Source organism: Zalophus californianus, chromosome 6 (assembly GCF_009762305.2).
Source record: "Zalophus californianus isolate mZalCal1 chromosome 6, mZalCal1.pri.v2, whole genome shotgun sequence".
In the NCBI taxonomy this organism is placed as follows: domain Eukaryota; kingdom Metazoa; phylum Chordata; class Mammalia; order Carnivora; family Otariidae; genus Zalophus; species Zalophus californianus.
In genome coordinates, this window is record NC_045600.1 from 94,228,020 (window position 1) to 94,238,311 (window position 10,292).

Here is a 10,292-nt window from a genome sequence, read left to right on the forward strand (position 1 = left end):
CTGGGTTAGGCCATCTAGGAATGGGTACACAGAGGGTGTGGTGAGAGGAATCAGAAGAAGTTGGAGGAGCAGGTGGGAAGAGCAGAGAGACCGGGAGAATAAGTGGAAGACTGGGGCATATGGTGCTCTTCAGATGCTTCATACATTGTATAATTTAATTTAAAATTAATAGTGATCACAGTGATGTATTTCATGGGGCAACTTATAGTTTATCAGGTGCTTACATCTGTGATCCTCATGGGTCCTTGCGGACACTCAATTTACTTGTTTAATTTATTTTTTTGCAGATAAATTAAAAAGAGGCTTATACTACCTGATATAAATTAATGATTTCACCCACTAATGAAATTTAAACAAAATAATTTTCTGAATCCATTTATAAGACCTATCTGCTTTAGTGATTAAGCTAACTAGGATTAATGTGGTAAAGAATGATAATAAAACTGAATTTGTTGATCTTATGTTAGTCAACTTCATACATAATCTGAGTTGTGAACTTCCGATTGACTGTCAATTCCAAATTTTTCTTTTCTTCTCAACTTCCTCCAATGGATTCTTACCTAAATGTCAATGGAAAAGAGGAAAAAAGTATTATTCCTAAATATTTAAAAGCACACTCATATGCTGGGTCCTATGACTCATAAAATCAGTCTTGTTCCTATTCTCATTCAACCTGGATTGTCTTGCAAGGGAGAAATTTACCTTGTTTTTCTCTCTGCTATTTAATTGACAAAGGGAGAAAAAAATACCCTCAGAGCTGGATTCCAAAGCCAGGAAAAATGAAGTGGAGGAATCTTAACTTAGTGTTGTCTCTTTTCAACACTAACACATAAACACAGATCATGCACATGCATACCCCCTAACCCACATCATCTTTTAGCATAGGTGGGGGTAACTTGGGCAACAATCTCTGTTCTACCACTTGCTATCTGTTAACACAGTGACAGACTGGAGCCCTCTGGGCCTGTTTTCTCATTATTACAACTGGGAATAAATCGCCAGGCTATTTTGTGCATTATGTAAAATTATGTGCTGGAAGCGCCTACAGTGGTCTCAACTCTGGCTGTGCAACTCCACATATTTGTAGAACTTGGGAATAACAACAGCAACAACAGCGGGTTTGAGAGTCTCTGGGCTATAGGACACTGCTCAGCATGGAATTTCATCCGGTTCCTCTGGCACATGTGTCTCTTACCTAGGAGGAAAGCACAAAACAAACTAATTCACATAAAAATACTGGGACATCTAATGTGTTATGTTTTCCAGGAAGGAAAAGAAGCAGACCTATTCTATTTCTGAACTCCACTGTGCAGGTAACTTAGACAAGTCTATCTTCCAGACTCAGGCTGTGTTTGGTATAGCTCTCTTGAGAGCAGTCTGTTTTCCTTTGCGATGCTAAGCAGAGTGCTGCTGACCATCAAACCAAAAGAGTCTTATTTTCTTCATGGTTACCAGGGAAAGAGGTCCTAAAACTTCCCTTAGTAAACTGCTCCTGGGTTTAAGACTTATTGCCTGAAATGCCTCTTTTGCGAAAATCTTGAATCTTGCTGTTGCTTTTGTCCAAGAACTCCCCATAGGTTAAAAACTTGAGAAGTTAATCAAATACATATCAAGTCTCTTTCTTTGGCCTAGTGTTCTCAAAGTAAGGTCCCTGGATCATTATCATCATCATCACCAGGGAATTTATTAGAAATACAAAGTCTTGGGCGCCTTGGTGGCTCAGTCTGTTAAGCATCTCACTCTTGATTTCAGCTCAGGTCATGATCTCAGGGTCGTGAGATGGAGCCCCATGTCAGGCTCCACACTGTGTGTGGAGCCTGCTTAAGATTCTCCCCCTCTCCCTCTACCCCTCCTCTACTCACTTGGTCTCTCTCTCTCAAAAAAAAAAAAGCAAAGTCTTCGGCCCTACCCAAGGCCTACTGAATGAAAATCACTGGGATTGAAGCTAACAATGTGTGTTTTACCTGCCTTCCAAGTGATTCTGATGCATGCTCATGTTTGAGAATCACTATTCTAATCTAGACAAATATGACAGGGATAACAATGGTACCATTTTTATGGTACTCTCAAGTTTATCTCCTTGCTCCTCCCTTCTTGCCTTTGATGTTCAGGCAGACCTATGCCTGGCATTCATTGTGCTCATTAGGTTAATGGGTAGAGTTATGGAAGCAGAAGGATCAAAGAAAGAACTAGAGCAGTACTATTGACATCTTAGACTGGATAATTCTTTGTTTGGGGGGCCTGTCCTGTGCATTGTAGGATGCTTATCACTATCTCTGGCCTCTCTACCCACTAGATGTCATTAGCAACCCTCCCTCAAGTTGTGACAACCAAAAATGTCTCCAGATATTGCTAAATATTCCCTGGAAGACAAAATTGCCCCTATTTGAGAACAAATGGCCTAAAACATTGGCTCTCAAATTTGGGTGCTATGGACTAAGTTTTGTCCCACCAAAATTCGTGTGTTGAAGCTCTAACCCCAATGTGCCTATATTTGGAGATAATTTTTTTTTAGGAGATAACTAAGGTTAAATGAGCTCATAAGGATGGGGCCCTAATTCAATAGGATTGGTGGCCCTTTGAGAAAAGGAAGAGAGAGAAATGCTCTCTCCTCTGTAAGCGACCGAGGAGAGGTCCTGTGAGGATCCAGGGATAGGATGGCCATCTGTAAACTGGGAAGAGAATCCTCATCTGAAACCAAGCCCTACCAGCACCTTGATCTTAGACTCTACACTGTGAGAAAATACCTTTCAGTTGTTCAAACCTTCCACCCTATACTTTTGTAAGGTATGGCCGTCTGAGCAGACTAATACGTTGGGTGAGTATCAGAATCATCTAAAAGAGCTAGTAAGACCAAAGGGGCCTAGGCTGGCTGAAGTAGAATAGGGCCTAGGCCTTTGTATTTTTCTCCATTTCCCCAGGTGATTCTGGTACCAACCAAAGTCTGAGAGCCATTGGCCTAGAACAACTCACAGAAGAAGGAGATTAATCCAAAAGGGAGAGTGAAAGGGGTGTGAGGAGCAGGAGAGCCAGACACATTGGCAGGAATCTAGGGAGGATACGCTCAAGGAGAGACTCTACTTGAGCCTTGAGATAGAGCAACTATCACATTAGGTGAAACTTCAAGGAGATCAGCAAAAAATCTGAGCATTTTGTTCTGTTTGTGGCAAGCATGTGTACCTCTTTGAGAGATTTTGCTGAAGGCTTAAAATCCTTTTTGCTATTTTGGGATGATGCTGGATTTGTATTTCTTTTTTTTTTAAACTAGAACGTTTATTCTGTGACTAATCGATTTGTGTTTCTTTTTAATAAGACAACAAACTGAGCTTTTCCATGAGGGGTGTTATGATCTGACCATTGGTGCCCCTCAAATTCACCTGCTGATGCCTTAACCCTTGATGTGGCTGTATTTGCAGATGGGGCCTCTGAAGAACTTATTAAGGTTAATGGAGGTCATAACAGTGGAACCCTGCTCTGGTAGGATTAGTGTCCTTTAAAGAAGAGATACCACAGAGCTTGCTTTTACTCTCTTTCCTTATGTGCACATACTGAGGAGCGGCTCTGTAAGGATATAAAGAGAAGATGGCCAACTACAAACCAGGAAGAAAGCTCACACTAGATACCAAATTTACTGGGATCATATACTTCTAGCCTACAGAACTGGGAGAAAATAATTGTCTTGTTTAAGCTACCCAGTCTATGGTATTGTGTTATGGCAGCTTCATCAGACGAATAATCTAAGATAGAATTTTGGGTTGCACTAACTTATTTCAATTTGGTCTTATTAATCTCCTTTGTTTAAGTTTTTATCTAGCTTTCTAAAGTCAGTGTTTACTACTGCTCAGTGATTTCTGTCTCTAATTGCACAAAGCCTGGAAGATCATTTTAGATCCCTTTAGTTTCATCCACGTTCCATGCTGCTTTCTGCCTTTACTTGCTCTCCCCATCCCATTTATGCACAGCCTAGTCAGAGGTAGACATAAATTTATGTTTAATTTGCCTAATACAAATTCTTGGTCCTCTAACACTTTCTCTTAGGACAGGCTGAGTAGGACTTGCCTAAGTTCCTTTGGCTCTTCAAACAGCTCTTCCAATCCCCAGGAACTGATACACTTTAAGGACTTCTCTCGTTCTAAATTTTTTGCTCTCTTGCCCTCAGTCTTTTCTTGTCTGTCATCTCTGATGCAGCGTTCATACATCAGCTTGTAGCGTTGGCTCTGGCACCTTTAACAGCACTTAACAAAGATAACGTGGAAAGCAATATCATGACCACAAAAAGAGATATCATATACAGACACACTTATTTTCTTTTTCTTTTTTTTTTGTAATGATAGGGAGTGAGGTCTTGTTTCAGAATTTCAGTTGAAGCACTATTTCTGTGATTCTTGGCCTTAGTGCCATAAATGGGGAAAGACTGACTTTTCCAGCAGAGAACCATGTTATCATGAAGGTGAGAGAAGATTAAAAGAAAAATAAACACTACAGTCCTGCCACTCAAGTGTTTGTTGCTAGGGCCATCAAAGATTCCTGCTGCCAATTCTACTTAAGCATTCTCCACAGGTTGGCTCCCTTTCCTCCCTGAAGCAGACCTTCTCCTCTGCCACAACTGCCTTTGATATGGGCTCAATTCCTGTCATTTGGCTGCTGGAGCAGGGAAGCACCTTTAGCTCCCCTAGAAGTGCTGACAGTGCTTCCTCACAGAGATCCCTAGCCTTCCTTTCCTGGAAGTAAGGGGGCAAGTCCTATTCTGAACACATCTCAGAAGCAACACATGCAGGTCTTTGGATCACCATGCCAGATTGGGGACAGAGGCACAGGGTATGGCTTAAACTATCATCATGGCCTGCATCACGGCACCACTGAAGGAACCTGGCCCCAGGTAACAGCGAGGTGAGTGACAGTGCCATGGGTCACAAGACAGACTGCCTAGTCTATACCATGGAGGACATACTAACTCTCAAGACTGACATGGGGCTTTTAGGATTTGCCTTCTCAGATGAGTGTTACCTCTTTTGTAAAGAGTCTGTTCTCTTTAAAATCATATAGATCCCAACAATCTCACATGGAAAGCATCATTCCAAGTTTACAAAGAAAACAGATTTAGGCAGGTTTTATTACTTGCTCAGATATCCAGAACTAGTAAATTGTGGGGTTAACATTGAAAGTCAATTCTGTCAGACCCTAAAATCCATTTACCTTTCCTGAAAACAAAAATGGAACAGGTATTTTTAATAACAATCTAAAATGTTAATGGGGCACCCCCACTCCCCAACTTCTTCTCCAGACCATATCAGCCTTGGGATGGGTAATACCACTGTAACTATAACCACAGTACAAACGTTATTACTCTAAACCTTGACCTAGGCTCTGTTGAGAGTCTTCCTTCCCCTCATTTCCCCCTAATTATTTCTAGGCATTCTTAAGAAGGATCACAAACATAGTTTTCTTGAATCCCATTAGAATCTACCATTTTCCATTCTTGTGCTCCAGTGGTAATGTCTTCTTCCCCAGCCTCTGATTGACACGTGGCCATATTGGAATGGTGCCTCAAATCCCTTGCTGTCCTGGCACATCAATACCACCAATACCTGCTGAAAATGACGTCTTCTTCAGTCTAAACACGGCTAATCCCCCCAGATGTTTGGGATGTTAGGTCTTCTCGGAACTCCAGAGAGTGTGAAGAGACATCTTAGAAAAAAGGTGCCTGGTACCCACCTATAGATACTGTGTGCCCAAGAAAAACTAGAAAGGGGACTGTGCTTCCAATATTTGAGGTTCAAGCAAATAATCTTTTAGATTTTTTTGTTCCCTTCTTTCTCCTAGCCATCTCTTCCTAGGACTCAAACATAAGACCATGGATTCAGGGCCAAAGGTCGAGGTTATATGGTACCTTTGGGTATTATTAAAAAAAACAACTTTTTCTTAAGAAACTATATTTCTGCTGGTTACAATACTATCCTAATAACCTGTTTTTGGAGGAATGAGAGAGACTCTTTACTGACATATAGCAGGAGATTATTATAATACTTACACAAATTTATGGTTTCCATACTATCTCTGGTGGCCTGTGTTTAGCTTACATGCATGCAAAATGGATCTAGTATGTTAAAAACAAAATACAACCATAGATCAGTGAGGCATACAGCCTAGGACTAGCAGTCAAAAAATCTGTGTTCTGGACCTAGCTTTGTCACCCACAAGCTGAGCAGCATTGGATAAGTCATTTAATTTCTTGGGTCTTCAACCTGCTCATCTGTAAAACATCGGTAATAGTATCCTCCCTACCTTTCAAAGTTTTATGGGGCTCAAATGAGATGAAAGATGATTAAGAATGTTGGACACATGAAGGGAGCATCAAATGACAACTAAAGCAACCATGGACGCTGGGCATGGGTGCAGTGTGTGATCATGAATGGAAATTATCCTGGCAAGGAAAAGCTTTTTTAAGGCTTAAGGATATACTGGAAAGGGAACTTTCTGTATCTGCCATACCACAGCCCTTCACATTTTCCCTCCTACTCTAAGAAGGGGGAATGTTGGAATATATGAATGCTGTGAATGGCCAGAAAGCTATGTGAGAAGTTAAAACTGCAGGGGGCAGATGGCAGTTTGCTCTCCCTCTAGGCCAGAACTTAGGGTATTTGATTCAAACTTCTCGGAATATGGATGACGTTAAGCTTTTCCTTTCCAAATAATGTGTGACTTAGATTCACCAATGATTTCCTAACTCTGTGTGTCTTTGTTTTGACTTATTTTTTTAGACTCAGTTTCCTCCTTTTAAAATACCTTCTGGGATATATTTTTCTTTTTTTGAATGAAGACAAACAAACACTTCTTGGTTTTTTAAAAAACATTTTGAGATGATTCCTTGAGATAACTGAAGGTGCCCTGGAGTGACACACCTCAGGCCTGGAAATGACTGTAGTAAAGCAATGTCACTGACAATCAGCAAATGTCAGGTCATACTTCAAATGAAGAGAGACAAAGGGTGAATCATGAGGAACATAGCCACGATGGCTGTTTTTCAACCCAGTCCAGATCAGCTCGATCACTGGCTTCCACAGGCTGGGGCTGCTGACCCACTACACTTAGAGGAACAAATAAAAGGGCCCAGCATCACACAACTAGGACATTACCCTCCAGTAAAAATTTTTCAGTGGCTTCTGGGTCTTGGGTGTTGGAGCAGGATGTCACTGAAGCCATATTACTCTTCACTGGTAGGAAAGGCACTACTTACACAGGACTGTGGTTTGATGTGTTATTGTTCAAATCCACTGTTGTTGTTTTTGTTGTTGTTGTTGTTTTAGTAGCTGCTGAAGTAGCCCTAAAACTTGGACACATTGCCTCTGTGTGAAGCAGCACTAGGCAGTCTGAGATTCAAGTCCTGGCTGGGACTCCTGAGTGATTTCACATAAGTCCTGAAATTACTATGAGTTTCATCTCCTCATCTGTAAAAAATGGTTCATGTAAACCACCTTCCTGTTGTGAATTTTAAATGAGACAATCTATGCAGAGTGTCTTGTATAGTGCTTGGCTCTGAATAGCCAGTTGAATAATGGGAATGATTATTAGAGGAAGAGTAAGTATCTAAGAGACAGGAAGTGTGGGATCTATGTCTAGTTCAATCTCTGATGAGTTTTGTGAGTTTAGACAAGTCGTTTAGTTCCTCTGTGCTTCAATTTGCCCATCTGTCAAATTGTCAACTGGTATTTGATGGTTTATGTATCATGGCTGAGGGTGCAATTGCCTTGCAAATATTAGGAAATTATAGAAAATATTTTGAAAAGTTAAAATGACTATACAAATATATATTAGGCACATTAAAAAATAATTAGCATGCCTATATCCTCAGAAATTTCCAAATTCTAAGGTGTCTTTATTTGGAAAGTGGTGAATCCATCTTGATTATGGTAGCCTATTAAAAATGATAGATATCTTGTGCAAGAACCACACAAAAATTTCACAGAGTTCGTGGACTGCCCCTAGTACATTCCACTAAGGACATGAAGATGAATGCCAAGGAGGATTTTTTTTTTTAATCTTTCCTTCTTCCCCTTCCACCACTCTGAAACAATCATCAATTACCCTTATCCACCGGCACCATCTCATCTAAGTTCATTTTCAAGATGAAGTTTCCTCGTTGGATGGTGGCTGTCCAATCCTCCTTCTGTCCATCACTGACTGCCTCAGAGCTGTCCCTGGATTGACAGTTTGAGAGCGAATCAATAATAATTATCTGGCTGCAGCCATGGTGAGCTGTGTAATTCTGCCATGGGACAGCATTGTGCAAACAGAGCTGCATCTCCGGCTACAGGTTTAAATATGCAGGCTGGGCTGTCCACTTAGGTGTGCTGATCATGTGATTACCGGGAGGTAGTGCTTCTTCACCGCCGCCCCCTCCCCCGCCCGCTGCATTAAAACCCTTTCAAATGATACACTCACCTTCTGGGACTCCATGCTGGCTAGCACTGCACTATGTAAAACACTGCCTTCAGGCCCTGGAACATAAATCAGTGATTTAAAGGCACAGCCTTAGGAGAGGAGACATACTTTGCTTGGGGAATGTATAAGCACAAATAAAAGAATGAGATCTCAGATAGGTTTGGGTCTATATTTATTTTACCTTGTCCTAGCCAAAGAAGATAATTGCTTTCTGAAATTATTTGTATCTCAGTTTAAAGATTAGAGTTAGTTCTATATTAAAATTTTGTTGATTTGAGAGGTACAAATTCATCATTTCCCATTTGAACAAGAAAATGTTGGCTTTACTAAGTTGAATATAACTTGTTTTCTCTAAAGCAACTTTAGCATGCTTAGGTAGAAGATGTTGCTGGTTGCTAGTGTAGTTACTCTTATGAACAGGCAATCACATTTTATTGCTCTTATTTGGGATATTTGAATATTGAAGGCTATGGGATTTCATTGGTGTTATTTCCTGGGAATCTCTTTCTGTCAAGAAATTAGAAGTGGGGAGTCGCCTGGGTGGCTCAGTTGGTTAAGCGTCTGCCTTCGGCTCAGGTCATGATCCCAGCCAGGGTCCCGGGATCGAGTCCTGTATCAGGCTCCCTGCTCAGTGGGGAGCCTGCTTCTCCTCTTCCCTCTGCTGCTCCCCCTGCTTGTGCTCTCTTGCTCTCTCTCTCTCAAATACATAAAATCTTTAAAAAAAGAAATTAGAAGAGGGGAAAATCTTGGGGGGCATGATCAATTTTCTAGCAGAACTCAATGAGAATTGAGCATACAACTAAAATGGAGTAATCATAAATTTCTGGGAGGAGGGATTTTACATTTAGAACAGATAGGCTCAGAAAATAATTTATATGTCATTAGCAAATGATGGGAAACAGATGGAAACGGTGTGTTCCACAGCTATATTAACTATGCTGTTTTAATTTTTATATATTTATATGCATAGAGATACATATTTATAATTTTTGAAGTAAAATGACAAAATTTTAGCATTTGTTTTACGCACTTCTATTTGGTGGGATCCTTCCATTCTCTATTTTTATTTTAATGTAAAAAATCTTTTTAAAAAGGTAGAAAAATTGTATAGGGTTTATTGGGTAAGTAGTAAGTTTCTCATGGTTGGATGTAATCAAACTGAAGGAGAGTTACTAAGCAAAGACTTTATGTAGGTTATTTAAAAATCAAGCAGTTGCTAGGAATCATGTAAGATCTCTTCTGAGTCTAAGACTGTAGCATGATTCTCCAGGTTTATAGGTGGAAGAGATGTAGGCAGCTTGGGTTACCAGGGATGACGTCACTACAAAGTCTTACATCTTAGTTGTGCTGCACTTTGTCTATAGTTACAGAGTTAGGCACCAGTAACAGTTCTTTAACTCACCATTGCTTTATCTCCTTCAGCTATTTTTGCTGGTTCTATAGTTCCTTAGTAGTAAAAGACTTTCTTGAAAAATAGCAGGTATAAAGTTGATTAAAGGGAGCTTAGTTCTACCTTAGAACTGCTAACAGGATCAAAGATGAGTGGGGAATGGAGACACAGATAAAATAGAAAATTTTTCTTCCTCCTATTCTTCCTCCCCTGCTTTTTCCCTCCCTTCTTGTCTTCCTTTTTTCATTCAATCAGCTAACCAAACCATCTACCTTATTAACTACCCTCTACTTGCAGGCACATTTATGAACCAGATCAGGATCTTGTCATTTGAGAATGTGCAGACTACCAAGGGAAAGAAGACATGGAGATATATATTATAGCCCCATAACCTGGGGATGGGGGGGGAAGTACTAATTGTCAAGCCCAACTATAGAGAAAGTGGCAAAGGGTTTTGGAA